Source organism: Rhinolophus ferrumequinum, chromosome X (assembly GCF_004115265.2).
Source record: "Rhinolophus ferrumequinum isolate MPI-CBG mRhiFer1 chromosome X, mRhiFer1_v1.p, whole genome shotgun sequence".
In the NCBI taxonomy this organism is placed as follows: Eukaryota; Metazoa; Chordata; class Mammalia; order Chiroptera; family Rhinolophidae; genus Rhinolophus; species Rhinolophus ferrumequinum.
In genome coordinates this window covers 29,324,344-29,339,285 of record NC_046284.1, presented here as the reverse complement: position 1 = coordinate 29,339,285, position 14,942 = coordinate 29,324,344, and the positions used below count along the sequence as shown (strand labels likewise).

General features: G+C 38.8%; 1 pseudogene; it reads right to left on the bottom strand.

The window, feature by feature from the left end:
* LOC117034533 (elongation factor 1-alpha 1-like) overlaps positions 1-14,151 on the bottom strand; it is a 45,418-nt pseudogene extending 31,267 nt beyond the window's left edge.
* Positions 14,152-14,942: the final 791 nt, after the last annotated feature.

The following is a 14,942-nucleotide window of genomic DNA, read 5'->3' as shown; positions in this document are numbered from 1 at the left end:
GGAAACAACCAAACTGTCCTTCGATAGATGAATGGATAAAGAAATTTTGGTATATGTACACAATGGAATACTATTCGGCAGTGAGAAAAGATGATATAGGAACATTTGTTACAACATGGATGGATCTTGAGAGTATAATGCTAAGTGAAATAAGTCAGACAGAAAAAGCAGAGAACCATATGATTTCACTGATGTGTGGTATATAAACCAAAAACAACAAAAGAACAAGACAAACAAATGAGAAACAAGAACTCATAGACACAGACAATAGTTTAGTGGTTACCAGAGGGTATGGGGGCTGGAGGGTGGGAGATGAGTGTAAGGGGGATCAAATATATGGTGATCGAAGGAGAACTGTCTCTTGGTGGTGAACACACAATGGTATTTATAGATGATGTAATACAGAATTGTACACCTGAAATCTATGTAATTTCACTAACAATTGTCACCCCAATAAATTTTTAAAAAAAGTTTTAAAAAAAGTTAAGGGAAAGGAAAAACAAAAACAAAAACAAAAAACTGTATCCCACATATAGTGACGATCCCTGCATCTTTCCAAATATTCTTGTCATAATGTACTTAAGATACTCTTGGTCAATCTAGCCTCATATCTTTTTTTGTTGCATATTTGATTTCTATCCTACTGGGCTATTGGGGCTGTTTCCTTTCTCCGTCTGGCATAAACCCAAATGTGAAACATCAGCTTCCTTCCTTGATTTTGTGTATTTACACATAGTCATTGTATGTAGTAGTATTGTTATAAAACAGATGTTTTAAGGGTAATGGGACAGGGGATGGGAGTGAATGGGGCTGTTGCATATCAGTAACAAGCAGAAGGAAATCTAAAAGTGAAAGTTATATATATATATATATATATATATATATATATATATATGCACACACATATATATGTATATATACATATATATGAAAATTCTCTCCTTCTCCTTCTTCTTTTTCTTCGTCTTCTACCTTCTTCCTTCTTCTCCTTCAACTTCTCATTCTTCTTCTTCTCTTTCCCTCTCTCCATGTTCATCTCCTCCATCTAATCACTAGCTCATTCATTCTGACTCCAGCATTCAACTTCATCATTTAGGCAGAATAGTTATGCTATCTTCTTCTCCATCCAAGCCTAATTAGGGGTGCACCTGAGAGAAGTTTAGCTAAAAACTAAAATGACAAAATTAGGCTGTTTTGCTAAACTAAGGAAGTTAGAGTTTATACATAATTGGTATTCATAATGCAAGTTCAGACAATTAAGTTGTGAACTCATGCGAGTTGGGGTGCTACATACCTCATTGCTGAATATCACTACAGTCACCTTCAAAGTACTCCCCTTGGGAAGCTATGTACCAATGCCAGTGCCTAGTCCACCCTTCAGAGCAATTTTCGAACTCCTTTTCATTGAATGGCTATCACAACTGTTGTATTATATTTGATGTCCTTAATGTCATCAAAATGCCTTCTTTTCAATATTTTCTTTTCTTTGGGTAAAGAAAGAAGTCATTGGGGGCCAGACCAGGTGAGTAGGGAGGGTGTTCCAATACAGTTTTTTTGTTTACTGGCTAAAAATTCCCTCACTATGTGAGCTGGTGCATTGTCATGGTACAAGAGCCATGACTTGTTGGTGAAAATTTCAGGTCATTTAACTTTTTCATTCCCCTTTTCAGCACTGCCAAATAGTAAACTTGGTTAACTATTTGTCCCGTTGGTACAAATTCATAATGAACAGTCCCTCTGATATCAAAAAAGGTTAGCAATATTGTTGCAACAAGTTTGCAAACTTAATTGTCGGACCTGATATTTTATATATTCATATCTATCTTTTTCTGTCTAGTGGTGTATCCTCTTTGCCATTGCTTGATAGGTCTTTCCTTACTCCAAGATCACAAAGTTATTCTCCTCATTTAATCTTTTAGTTCATTCTTCTACCTTTTCATTTAGGTCTTTAATCTACTTATGCTTATTTTTGGATATAATATAAATAGATTTGTTTTTCTTCATATAGAAAACCAATTTTTCTAAAACCATTTATGAAACAATGTATTTACCACAAATTTGTAGTACCATGTTAATTGCGTTTTTTCTGAACTTTTTTTCATAATATTTTACTTAAAGCAATTTTTCCTGTGCACTTAAAATTGACTTTTAATCCTTACAGACCAGGTTTATAGAAAAATGCTTTACCTCCCAGTTTCATATCTGAATCCTAAATTAGTATAAATATTTTGGGGTGGTATGCTCTAAAGTGGGAGGAGCCCTAGAACTGAAGGAAGTAATACTGTTGTCAGTGAAATGTTGCTATAAAATGAGGGCTGCTAACAGACTACTTTATGAATTTATTCTTATTCTCACTTAGTGTTTGGTTACATGTGTGCTTTTATTAAGGCACAAATTTGTTCAAAGTTGGAGGAGAATCCAAGATGTATTTCTGTGTGCATTCCAGACACTTGGCTTCTAAACAAGTATTCTTTTGCAGTCAAGTTTTGATAGTCTGTCAGCTAATGTTGGACTATGAAAGATACTCTATAGGAATGCATAGTATATCTGATTTTGGTCATTTATTTTAGGTACTGCTGCTGATTTTATTTTTATAATTTCTAGAAAAAAATAAGGTCACGTCTCTGGCATTTCTGCTCTTCTATTTTCCTGAAACGCTAAAATCCACATTTAATACCTATATAAAGACTTTAGAATAAAAACACTGATAATGTTAGCTTATATATTGGGACACACAAAATGAAGGCCACCCCAGTGGGCCAGCCCACATCACAAATCTAAACCTAAGTCAGCTTGCACTTAGGGCAAACATTTGTTGAGGTAACCTCACATACACTAATCACAATCCTCAGCTTTAGCTAGGTTACATTTCCCTGAAAATAGAATGTGCATGCCCCATAAGAAAATCCCCAACCTCCTAACCAATTATGCCATGTTTCTGTGTAGCTTCTTCCAACACTCTATAAAACTTGCTCTTGCCCTAAATCCCTCAGGAAGAGTGTGCCACTGCTTGTGAGACACTGTACTCCACCACCTCACCCCCCAATCCATGGATCGTGTTTCCTTGAATAAAGGGCATCAAATCCATTATTAAATTGTTTTAGTTTTGTCATTTGAGAACACTCAAAAACGTACATTATAACAATGTTTTTCAAATGCCTGATGACCTGCTAATTGCAATAGAACCACTAGTGGGGAAAGAAAAAATATATAGGTTCTTGGACATCAACCCTGAAGATTGAGATTTAATAGATTTAGAGTGTAGCCTCAAAAATCACTCACAAAAAATCTCTGAGAAGATTCTCATATGTACACAAATTTAGGAAACACTACATCAGAGTAAACAGATAAATCTGTAACTTATAAATCTGTAAGATAAAAGATATGAATACCTTGAATAAAAGCAAATATGCCATCTAACTAATGGTAGTTTTTGCTTTACTTAGTGATACCTTTTTTGTTACAATTAATGAATTTTAGTTATGCCTAGTGTATATATTAAGAAAATCTAGGCTTAAGAAATTGGAAAAAAATCGTGTGATGGCAACAAATATCTCTAATTTTTATATACTAACTTTGAAATTCATTTTATCATTTAACTGATCCATATGCATTCTTTTGTGTAGTCTTCATCAAACGATTCTGAGTATTTCATCATGTATTGACTCCATTTCACGTAGAGTTTTCATGGAGAGTACAAAATTGAATGATACATTTTTATTTTTCAGTGGTAATTAATACTAACTTTTCTAGTTAATTCAAAGCACCATGTGGATGATGCAAAAATAGCTTGTTTCATTCAATATGCATAACAGACTTCATTATATTTCTAGCCATTGAATGGTGTTTTCATATGTTAAGAATTGTGTGTGGTATTTTAATGTGAATTACTGCAGTGTTTTTTTTTTTTTCAATTCAATAATACAAGCCTACAAAATTAAAATGCACTACTTGTGTTAAACATAACAAAATCATTGTTTGTTTATTTTTAAGGTGCTAATAAAAAAGATTAATGATATCGCTGGATAATGAAACAATCTGCCAGGAGGTAAGCCCGAGAATATAGAGTGGCACAGTAGCAAGGAGAGCTAAGGAAAAAAATTTACTTTCTTCTATGAATACATTTAAAATAATTTTTTTTACAACCCACCTGACATTTGGGGTTTGGTGTTGAAAAGAATTTTGTTTTGTTTTCTTTTTGTTGTTGTTGTTGTTGTTGTGTGTGTGTGTGTGTGTGTGTGTGTTCCTGAAATGTCTTGGAGATTATTTACCTCCAGACAGAAAGCATTTGCATTTTTAGATATTTTGTCAAACAATAAGGATATTTGACCACCATAAAAACTGTATTTTCTAAACAAAGACACCCAGACTTTAACATATTATACACAGTAACACCACATTAATGCAGATCTCAGTAACTCAAATTGATGACAGTTCAAACCAGTTACCTTCTGAAAATAAAGAAAGGTTCTATCACATATAATAAATTGACAGTGTATTAAGCTCAATGGGGGAAAGAGTGGTAGCCAAACGTTATACTTTACTAAAAAAAAAAAAAAAAAAAAAAAAAAAGAAACTATTTCAAATGCTTTCACTAGCTCAAAATTTCAAGTATTTGTATGGGAAAAATATTCTTCCCATTTATTATAGTCCCAAAGGAGCCTTAGTAGGCCATATTTGATGAACTTAGTTATCTGTGTATGGTGAATCTGAATGTTTAGAAAATCAATATTTATTATAATGATAAAAAATATAGCAACCATGTATCATGTACCTTAGACACCAACCATATAGTTCTTTACATATATTGCTTCATGTTATCATAAAATCCATATAAAGTGCATGTTATTAACTTACAGATAATAAAAGTAAGATTCAAAGATTAATCTGCCACAGATCACACAACTTTAAGTGGCAGATAAGTTGGCTTTGAAGCCTTTGATTTAAACCAATAATAGATTTCAAAGTGTAGCCCCTGACCCAGCAGCATTGGCTGCTGATACAAATGTCCAGTCCCTATTACAGACCTGCTATACCAGAAATTTGGGGGGGTAGAGTCCAGCCACATGTTTTTAAAAAGTCCTCTGTGTGATTCTGACACATGCTAAAGTTTAAGAACCATTGACATAAATAATAGTAATGTTGGGGTTCAGAGCAAACACCCCAAAATATTAGCATATTACTTTAACATATTAGTTATTTTGCATAGTTACTTGAAAAGCAGCCAATGCAAGAACAACACCTTAACCCTACTTTGTCTTCCTGAATGCATGAAATAAATATCCCCTGTGAAAAGTGCCCTCCCTACATCTGGGGATTGAAAGAGATACCCTTATCACTATAGTTACAGGATTCAGGGCCAATGTGTGGGGAGCCATGATTTCTTGTCTATTCTGTAGCCTTGCAGACTGGCTCAGTTTATGGTTAACTTGTTTTAGATCTTAAGGCATTGTCTCTGCTTACACCTGGAGGGTGCTTACAAGCTGCTAAGGAATGAGGTGGGAACTGCCAGTTCCTGGACACAGATCGCTGATGATTATCAGGGTAATTGGTGGGCTTTGTCATTGAGATAATGACTTTGGGAAAGTTTCAGTGAGTCTGTAGTTCATATGTAAAAGTTGCAAATTTTACTTTCAATGAGGAAATGCTCACTCGTGATTATTAAGCTGCACGTACACAGGTGGTTTAAATTGGTATAGGAAAGTAAACTCCACGCTTCAGGATCACTGAAGACCGGCCGCATCATCATTTTGTGTGAGTGTCTTTTTTCATTCCCACTCCCCCATTCAGGTACTGTTCGATTTGTGGCGGCTGGCACGTCACACTTGGCGCCCGAACAGGGACTGAATACGGGTGGAAACAGTGAGGAACACCGCGTGGTTAGGGCCCGGCTCATATTGAGGAGCTTATTTCATGGATGCGCGGTGAGTAAGGCACCGTCCCCTAGGTCGAATGAATGTGTGAGTGAATGGTAGCTCCACGACTTCGTGTTACGGAGCTTGTTTGGGCCCTAATCTGAGGTTCCGGTTCTGTCATAAACGCCTTTGTTAAGACAGATTTGGTCCCACGAGGGGCACGGCCAGACAGGCATCTGCTTGCTTTTCTTTGTTTGAAAGAAGGGCCGAGTCAGGGAAAAGGGAAATGGGTCACGCTAGCAGCAAGGACCTGTATGTTAGAGGACTTAAGAAACTACTTGCCGCCCGTGGCAGCAGGGTGAGCAAAGAGCAATTAGATAAATTTTTAGAATTTGTAAAGGAAGTTTGCCCTAAGTTTCCAAATAAAGGTATCGTCAGCTTGGAAACTAAAAAAAAGGTTGGAGAACAATTACAAAGCTATTATACTATCCAAGGACCTCCACGGGTCCCTATAGAAACATTCGGGTTATGGACTCTGATCAGAGATTGCTTAAATTTTAAGCGTGAGAGCTGTGGACTAGAAAAAGTGAAACAGGCTGGAAATGAAAAAATTCTTCCATCTGCCGCCTCTCCAGAGGAGAAGGAGGAGGCAGAGGAAGTCAGATATGCAGAGGGACTTGCTAAGCATAATAAAGAGCTGGGAAAAAGGGAGGGGGTTGACTATGCCTAAGAAGCTCCTATGCATAATAAAGAACCTGTTAGCCAGGGACAATTAGTCGAGCTCAAAGTTGCTGTGGGTGAAAAAAATTGTCCTCTGGATCCCCAGATTTCTTTAAGAAATCAGTGGGATCCTCGGGGTAAAGACCCCCCCATAATTAGTCCTTCTACACCACCTCCAGAGGGACCTCATATGTGGGACCGTCCGCTGCCACCACCGCAGCCACCAATTTGGGACATGTTTACTAAGTCTCCGCCAGGTTATGTTAAGCCAGGTTCAGATTCTGTTGTGCGCTCCCCTCTTCAAATGGCCTGTGAGGAGGCTCGCAAGCAGGGGGAGTCTAGGGAAAAATTTGGAGTATATCCTCTTATTGAAAGAACTGATCAGGCAGGAAATGTGTTTAGAGAATGGAGACCTTTTCAGTGGAAGCACGTAAAGGAATTAAAAGAAGCTTGCGCACAGTACGGTCCTATTGCCCCTTTTACCATGGCAATTTTAGATGCTTTGTCCAGTGAAGCTATTCCTCCTGAGGACTGGAAGCACATTTCGCATGCTTGCCTTTCCGGAGGCGATTATCTCTTATGGAAATCAGAATTTTGTGAAAATTGTAAAAAGAAGGCCAATGAGAATGCCTTAAGACAGATCCCTATTACTTTTGATATGCTAGCAGGAGAAGGCATGTATGCTGACCTAAGAAATCAAATGGGATTTGCACCAGGCGCTTATGGCCAAACTGCCACAGCAGCTAAAGATGCTTGGCGAATGCTGCCTGGTACTTCCCGTAAGGAAGAACATGTTTCACAAATAAGACAAGGCGCAGATGAGCCTTTCCAGGAATTTGTGTCTCGCCTCAGCAGAGCTGCAGGACGGACTTTCGGTCCGTCAGTTGCTACTCAGTCTTTCATAACGCAGCTTGCCTATGAAAATGCTAATTCTGCTTGTCAAGCGGTTATTAGACCCTTTAGAAAGAAAGGAACTTTATCTGATTTTATCCGTTTGTGCTCAGATGTGGGACCATCTTTTTCTCAAGGTATAGCCCTAGCTGCAGCTTTACAAGGAAAATCTATAAAAGAAGTAATGTATCAACAGGCAAAACTCCATGCAGGGAGTCGTTCTGGGGCTTGTTTTACTTGTGGAAAATTGGGACATCGAGCGGCTCAATGCCCTCGCAAAGCCGAGCCCGAGAATTCAGCAGCTCCCACAAAAAAGCCGCCAGATATATGCCCTAAATGTAGGAGAGGAAAGTATTGGACTAATGAATGCAAGTCTAAGACAGATAAAGATGGAAAACCCATCCAGGGAAACTGGGTGAGGGGCCAGCCCCAGGCCCCAAATCAACAATGTTATGGGGCACTACAAATTCCGGAGCAGATACAGGGACAAAAAGGGAACGAGTCCCTGAGAGGAAATACATCACAGATTTATTCAGGGCAACCTCAGGCAGCGCAGGATTGGACTTGTGTTCCACCACCGACATCGTATTAACTCCCGAGATGGGAATGCAAGCGTTGCCCACAGGGATCTTTGGGCCATTACCACCAAAAACTGTAGGTTTATTATTAGGAAGAAGTAGCACTACTGTGAAGGGGATTCATGTTTCCCCGGGAGTTATTGATGAGGACTTTACTGGAGAAATTAAAATTATGACTCATTCACCTTTAAACATTTCAGCCATACCTGCTGGGACTCGCATTGCTCAGCTAATCATTTTGCCTCGTATAAAAATAGAAAAAAATAGACAAAATCAGAAACGTGGAGACCAAGGATTTGGTTCTTCTGATGCTTATTGGGTTCAGAAAATAAATAGAGATAGGCCAGCCAGTTTTACAGCTTAAAATAAATGAAAATAGTTTTCAAGGGATTGTTGAACGCACTCATGACACATTAAAAGTCAATTTACAAAAAATAAAAAAGGGAGAGTTGTATCCCCTGATGCCCCATAATTACCTGTCTCATTCTCTCTTTACTCAAAATTTTTTGACCTTGGATGCCCATGGTAAGAGTGCTGCAGAGCGCTTTTGGCATCCGTATGCTGCCCCTCAGGCTTTGGTCAAATGGAAAGACCCACTTACAGGCTCTTGGCAAGGCCCAGATCCAGTCCTCATATGGGGCCGAGGGCATGTTTGTGTTTTTCCACAGGATGCAGAGGGCCCTCGGTGGCTGCCAGAATGATTGGTGCGACATGTGGACCCTCTACCTGCTGATGACATTGATGACCCTCAGCAATGCAGAAGAAGACCAGACGTATTGGGCCTATGTTCCTGATCCACCAATCCTCCACCCTGCTCTATGGGATGGTCCTGAGATTCCAGTCTATGTCAATGACACTCACGCATTAGGATTGCCTTCTGATGGACACATGAAACAACATTTGGAAAAGAATTTCACTTATAATGGTATAGGAATAGGTTTGCCTATTTGTATTGGTCCGGAGGACGCAAAATAAATCTGCCCATCCCTCCATCACGTCCATCTTGTAATAAAAAACTGAAATTGGACATTGAGACTGTTCCATGGAAAGATTGTCCTGGCAATAATCCTGTTCGCTATGACATCCCTGAAACAGACAGATATATTGTTGACTGGTCGAGGAGTAACCGGTCAGGATGGGCCCGAGAATTAATTTCTGGATTTTGGAGCTCTGATACACAATATCAGCAAAATTCCTTATGGAGACTTATGGGAGCAATGGATGAGGTTGTTCAAATGGTTGAGTTTTGTAAATCAGGCACTCCCTGCAGCCAGGTGACTGATTTACAAGATGGGACTAGAGATTGGACCACTGTCGTTAAGACTGTTAATGTATCTGCTTGTGTTCCTTCCCCTTATGCATTTTTGATTGGAAATATTAATGTACATTTTGCAGGAAATCAATTTAGTGTATCCTGTAGTAATTGTTCTTTAGCAAATTGTATTTCTTGGGTACCGTTAGGAACTAATGTTATGATACTTAAACAGCCATCTGTTGTTATGCTTCCTGTTAATATCTCTGGACCTTGGTATGCTGAAAGAAGTTTGCAGATTTTCAAAGAAATTAAGTCTGCTTTGAGTAGACAGAAACGGTTCGTTGGACTTCTCATAGCAGGAGCTGTGGCCCTTTCTCAGACTATTCAAAATGCTCAATATGTTAATACTCTTTCAAAAAATGTTACTTTGGCTTTAGGGACCCAAGAAGCTATTAATGAGAAATTAGAACAAAAGGTGAATGCCCTCTATGATACGGTTCAGTATATGGGAGATGTGATTCAGAGTATAAAAGTTAAATCTTATTTAGAATGTCATTCAGAATATCATTGGATATGTGTTACTTCTAAAAGGTATAATAATAGTCAATATGATTGGAATCGGGTTCGTTTACATCTTCAAGGAATTTGGCATGATGCTAATGTGTCTTTAGATATGTTTCGGCTTCATGATGAAATTCAAAATATGAGAGAAGCTGAACCCTTGAAATTTGATGCAGCCCAGGCTGCTTCTGAGTTTATTGATGTTCTTAGGAATGCTATGCCATCTATGCCTCATATTACCCATTCTGTTATGATTTTTCTTACATTGGGCATCTGTGTCTGTTTGGTTCTGTGCCTTCTCCCCATTCTTATCAAATGTTTCATCAGCAGGATGTTAGACTTGCGAGCTGACATCCATCAGCTTAAACTTAAGACAATGCCCTGAGCCTTCCTCCCCGAACATTCAGAGGGACAGGATAGTCAAAGACGGGTTGTACTTAGGCACCGCTTCAACACCTAAGACAGGGCTTGTATTATAAAATATAAGTTCCAAGGATGGGTAAGTTGAAGTTGGCGTCCTGAGACACCTAAGTCAGGCGCTGTCACCTCGCCATCCTAGCCGGATGGGTTTTGCTCCTATAAAATAAAAAAGGGGGAGATGTGGGGAGCCATAATTTCTTGTTATTCTGTAGCCTTGCAGACTGGCTCAGTTTATGGTTAACTTGTTTTAGCTCTTAAGGCATTGTCTCTGCTTACACCTGGAGGGTGCTTGCAAGCTGCTAAGGAATGAGGTGGGAACTGCCAGTTCCAGGACACAGATCACTGATGATTATCAGGGTAATTGGTGGGCTTTGTCATTGAGATGATGACTTTGGGAAAGTTTCAGTGAGTCTGTAGTTCATATGTAAAAGTTGCAAATTTTACTTTCAATGAGGAAATGCTCACTCGTGATTGTTAAGCTGCACGTACACAGGTGGTTTATGTTGGTAAAGGAAAGTAAACTCCGCGCTTCAGGATCACTGAAGACCGGCCGCATCATCATTTTGTGTGAGTGTCTTTTTTCATTCCCACTCCCCCATTCAGGTACTGTTCGATTTGTGGCAGCTGGCACGCCACACAAAGGAGCCTGTATAAAGAAACCTTGTTACTTTTTTTGCAAATTTATTATTCAAGCCCAAACTTTGCTTAAATTTCTTACTAATGAGCACCAAAACCTAACTTTTGTTTTCCTGTAAAATCCTCACAAATTCATTTTGTTTTTTTTTGTGTGTGTGAAAAGATATAAAAATTGCCTGCTTTTGGGTCATTCTCTGAGCATGAATTTTATGATCTCCCATGTGCACAAAATTAATTTTTTTTCCTTCCTGTTAATCTGTCTTGTGTCAATTTTATTATTACTCCAACCACAAGAAATCAAGAGAGGTAAGGGGAAGTTTTCCTCTCCAAGACAGAAATAATGATTATATATTATATCACTGTACTATATTACAGTATTATATTAACCATTTGACTAATACCTAGGTTATTAAGCATTTTATTTCTTGGTAGATTAGTTTCCACCATTACTAAAAACTTTATCTAAAACGTGTATATTGTGTAAAGAGCAACATATTGGGGATTTAAAAGATTGATTTCTGATCTTATAAATATGAAATAAAATCTGTGAACTTGTTTCTTCATCTGTAAAGTGAAGTGCTTGGACTAGATGGCCTCTAAACTCATTTTTAACCTTGATGTTTTAGTTGTCTTGAAAACGTGAATGGGTGATTACATAAATGTGGATAATCTGTGCCCTCACTGCACACCTCTAGTTCAAAGAGGCATCATTTATATCATAGTCCATATGAGTAGGAGTTGTGTCACGTACAATCAGCAAAGCAGTATGCAGTTTCATCATCCTCATTACTTTGTGTGTGTGTATGTGTATTGTGTGTGTGCATGTTTGTATTTTTTATTTTTTTAAATTAAAGTTATTGTGGAGACAATTGTTAGTAAAGTTACATAGGTTTCAGGTGTACAGTTCTGTAATACATCATCTATATATCCATTGCGTGTTCAACACCCAGAGTCAGTTCTCCTTCCGTCACCATATATTTGATCCCTTTTACTCTCATCTACGACCCCCCTCCCATCTTACCCTCTGGTAACCACTAAACTATTGTTTGTTTCTATGTGTTTTTGTTTCTCCACTTGTTTGTGTTCTTCCTTTGTAGTTTTCAGCTTTATTTACCACATATCAGTAAAATCTTATGGTTCTCTACTTTTTCTGTCTGACTTATTTCACTTAGCATAATAATCTCAAGATCCATCCGTGTTGTCACAAATAGCACTATTTCATCTTTTCATATTGCATAATAGTATTCCATTGTGTATATATAGCACATCTTCTTTATCCAATCATCTATTGAAGGACACTTTGGTTGTTTCCATGTCTTGACCACCATAAGTAAAGCTGCAATAAACATCCTCACTATTTTAGCAACAACAAACAAAAATGAAAATAATCCTTAACTCAAAATGTTCTACTGTCAAGCAATAGCTAGAACATTATTTTCAGAAAAAGCTTGTGCAATGAAAAATAAAAGGAGTTTGGAGTGAATAAAATCACTCCAGGTCTTGTTTTTCCATGATTTGCCTTTGAGATCTTCAGGAAGTTATTAGTTTCTCTGAGATTTTAAGAGTTTATATTTAAAAATAAATAAGTATATTACATTACCTAATTTATATGAGAGTAAGAGCAATTAAAGACTAACATTTTATAAAAGCATTTTTAAAATTTGGCTACTAACAGTATATATGAAAGTCTTATAACCTTGAAAGTTTAAAAACTATTCCTCTAAAAATATTCCATAATTCATAACTAGAGCAATTCAGATGAGTCCTTCTAGTAGCTACAAAGAATGGAGATTTACTACCAGGGGGGAAGAAAATTAAATTTCCCTCTACCCTTGTAAGTTCTTGGCTGACCCCACCCTGTAATGAAAGACAGATTAATAGGAGAAAAACAAACAGAAGTTTAATAACAAATATACCTCCTGTATACATGGGAGATACCCAAGAAAACCAAGCAAATCCCCAAAATAGCCCAAGCCATCATCTTAAATAACATATCCAGATAAAGACAAAAGATGTCGGGGATTGGGGGTAGTCACTTATGAGTAGTAACCAGAAAAAGCGTTGTAAACATCTGCTGTTTCTTAAAAATGGACAGTTGAAGAATGCCCACTTTCAACTTATTATTCAACATAATATAGAAAGTCCTAGCCACGGCAATCAGACAAGTAAAATAAATAAAAGGCTTCCACATTGGAAATGAAGAAGTAAAACTGTCATTATAAGCAGATGACATGATACTATACATAGAAAATCTGAAAGATTCCTTCAAAAAAACTATTATAACTGATAAATGAGTTCAGTAAAGTAACAGGATTCAAAGTTAGTACTCAGAAGTAAGTTGCATTTTTATACACCAATCACAAACCTTCAGAAAGAGAAATTAAGAAAACAATCTCATTTACAATTGTATCAAGAAGTAAAACACCAAGGCATAAATTTAACCGAGGAGGTAAACGACCTATACTCAAAAAACTATAAGACACTGAAGAAAGGAATTTAAGAAGACATAAATAAATGAAAGCATATGTGTTACTCATGAATAGGAGAAACTAACATTGTTAAAATGTCCTTACTGACTTTGGAGAGAGGATCCAAGATGGCAGAGTAGATAAATGCTGTGACCGCATCCTTCCAGGAACACATTAAAATCCCAATTGAATTATGGTACAATCAACCTGGAAAACCATCTGAAGTCTATCTGAACAGAAGTCTTATAACTGAAAATATAAAGAAGAAGCCATGTCCAGACTGGTAGGAGGAGCAAAGATGTGGAACAGGCCCCCAAACTCCCTGTGGCAGTTCAGAATCTGCCATGGAGGTTCCCTCCAGAGGAGTGAGGAACAATAGCCCCACACCAGGCTCCCCAGCCCAGAGTATTGGTGCTTGAAAGAGGAGCCCCAACAACATCTGGCTGTGAAAAACAGTGAGAATTCCAACCATACAAGTGGGGGGGGAGGCTGTGGAAAACGCAGACATCTGCTTAAAAGGCCCACACACAGAATTACTCGCTCACAGGCACTCACCCTGGGCTCTGGTGGAGGGACGGTGACTCAGGGGGTGTCAGAGGCATATGGGGGACAGACTGAGGTCTGTGGCTTTAAAGTGAGGGCTGGAGGACAGATACCAATTACACAGAGAGGTATCTTTCTCCCATGCATCCAGCAAGTGGGCACCAATGTTCTGGAGAGCTACATTGTCCCACCCTGCTTACTGCCTGGGACTCGGCCCCACCCATCTCCGCGTACAAGGGAGGTAATTTCTTTTTGAGCAGCCAGCCCCTCCTGTATTGCACTCTTCCTTAGAAAACTATCAGAATCCAGCAGGCCCCAGGCAGGTGGCTACTGTCCTTGGTGTGCTCTGAGACTTTTGCTGAATAGCTCCAGGCTCAGCACTGGCACCAAACCAGAATTTACATTAACTTGGTGACCACAACTCTTCCCACTCTAATGATTCCCTGAGACCCTGCCTCACCCAACTTGTTCTGCACAAGGCTGTATCAGTGGCTGAAACTTAAGGCAGCCAGCAGATGGCAGCAGGTCTTGTGGTGCCCTGGCTTTTTGTGGAGCTATGCCAGGCTGAGTACTGGAGACCGACATCCTCAATTCATAGTGTGGTATCTCCCACATGACTCCAGCTTTAGCACAGCCAGCAAACAGTTGAAGAATGCTTTGTAGCTCCTACCAGGTATTCCCCAGCCAGTCTCAGGCAGTGTGTGAACTGGACCTGCACCAGAGCCCCTACCATCACACCCAAAAACCAACATACTTGGAAGTTGGCTTCAGATCACAGCAGAGTGCTGTCCAATTAGCCCCAAGGGTGTCATACACAAAGGGTGGTCTCAACCAGAGCTTGCTTGGGAAAATCCCATTCAGTGAGGTAAGCCCCCTGCACAGCAGCCCATAAGCTATGTATGTGGTCAAACACCACAGCCAATCAGCCTGAGAGTCAATCCAACCCACTGACATGCTGTAGTGCAGGGGATCCTGCCGACTATGCCAAGTGTCATGCGGGGTGTCAGGCAGGGTC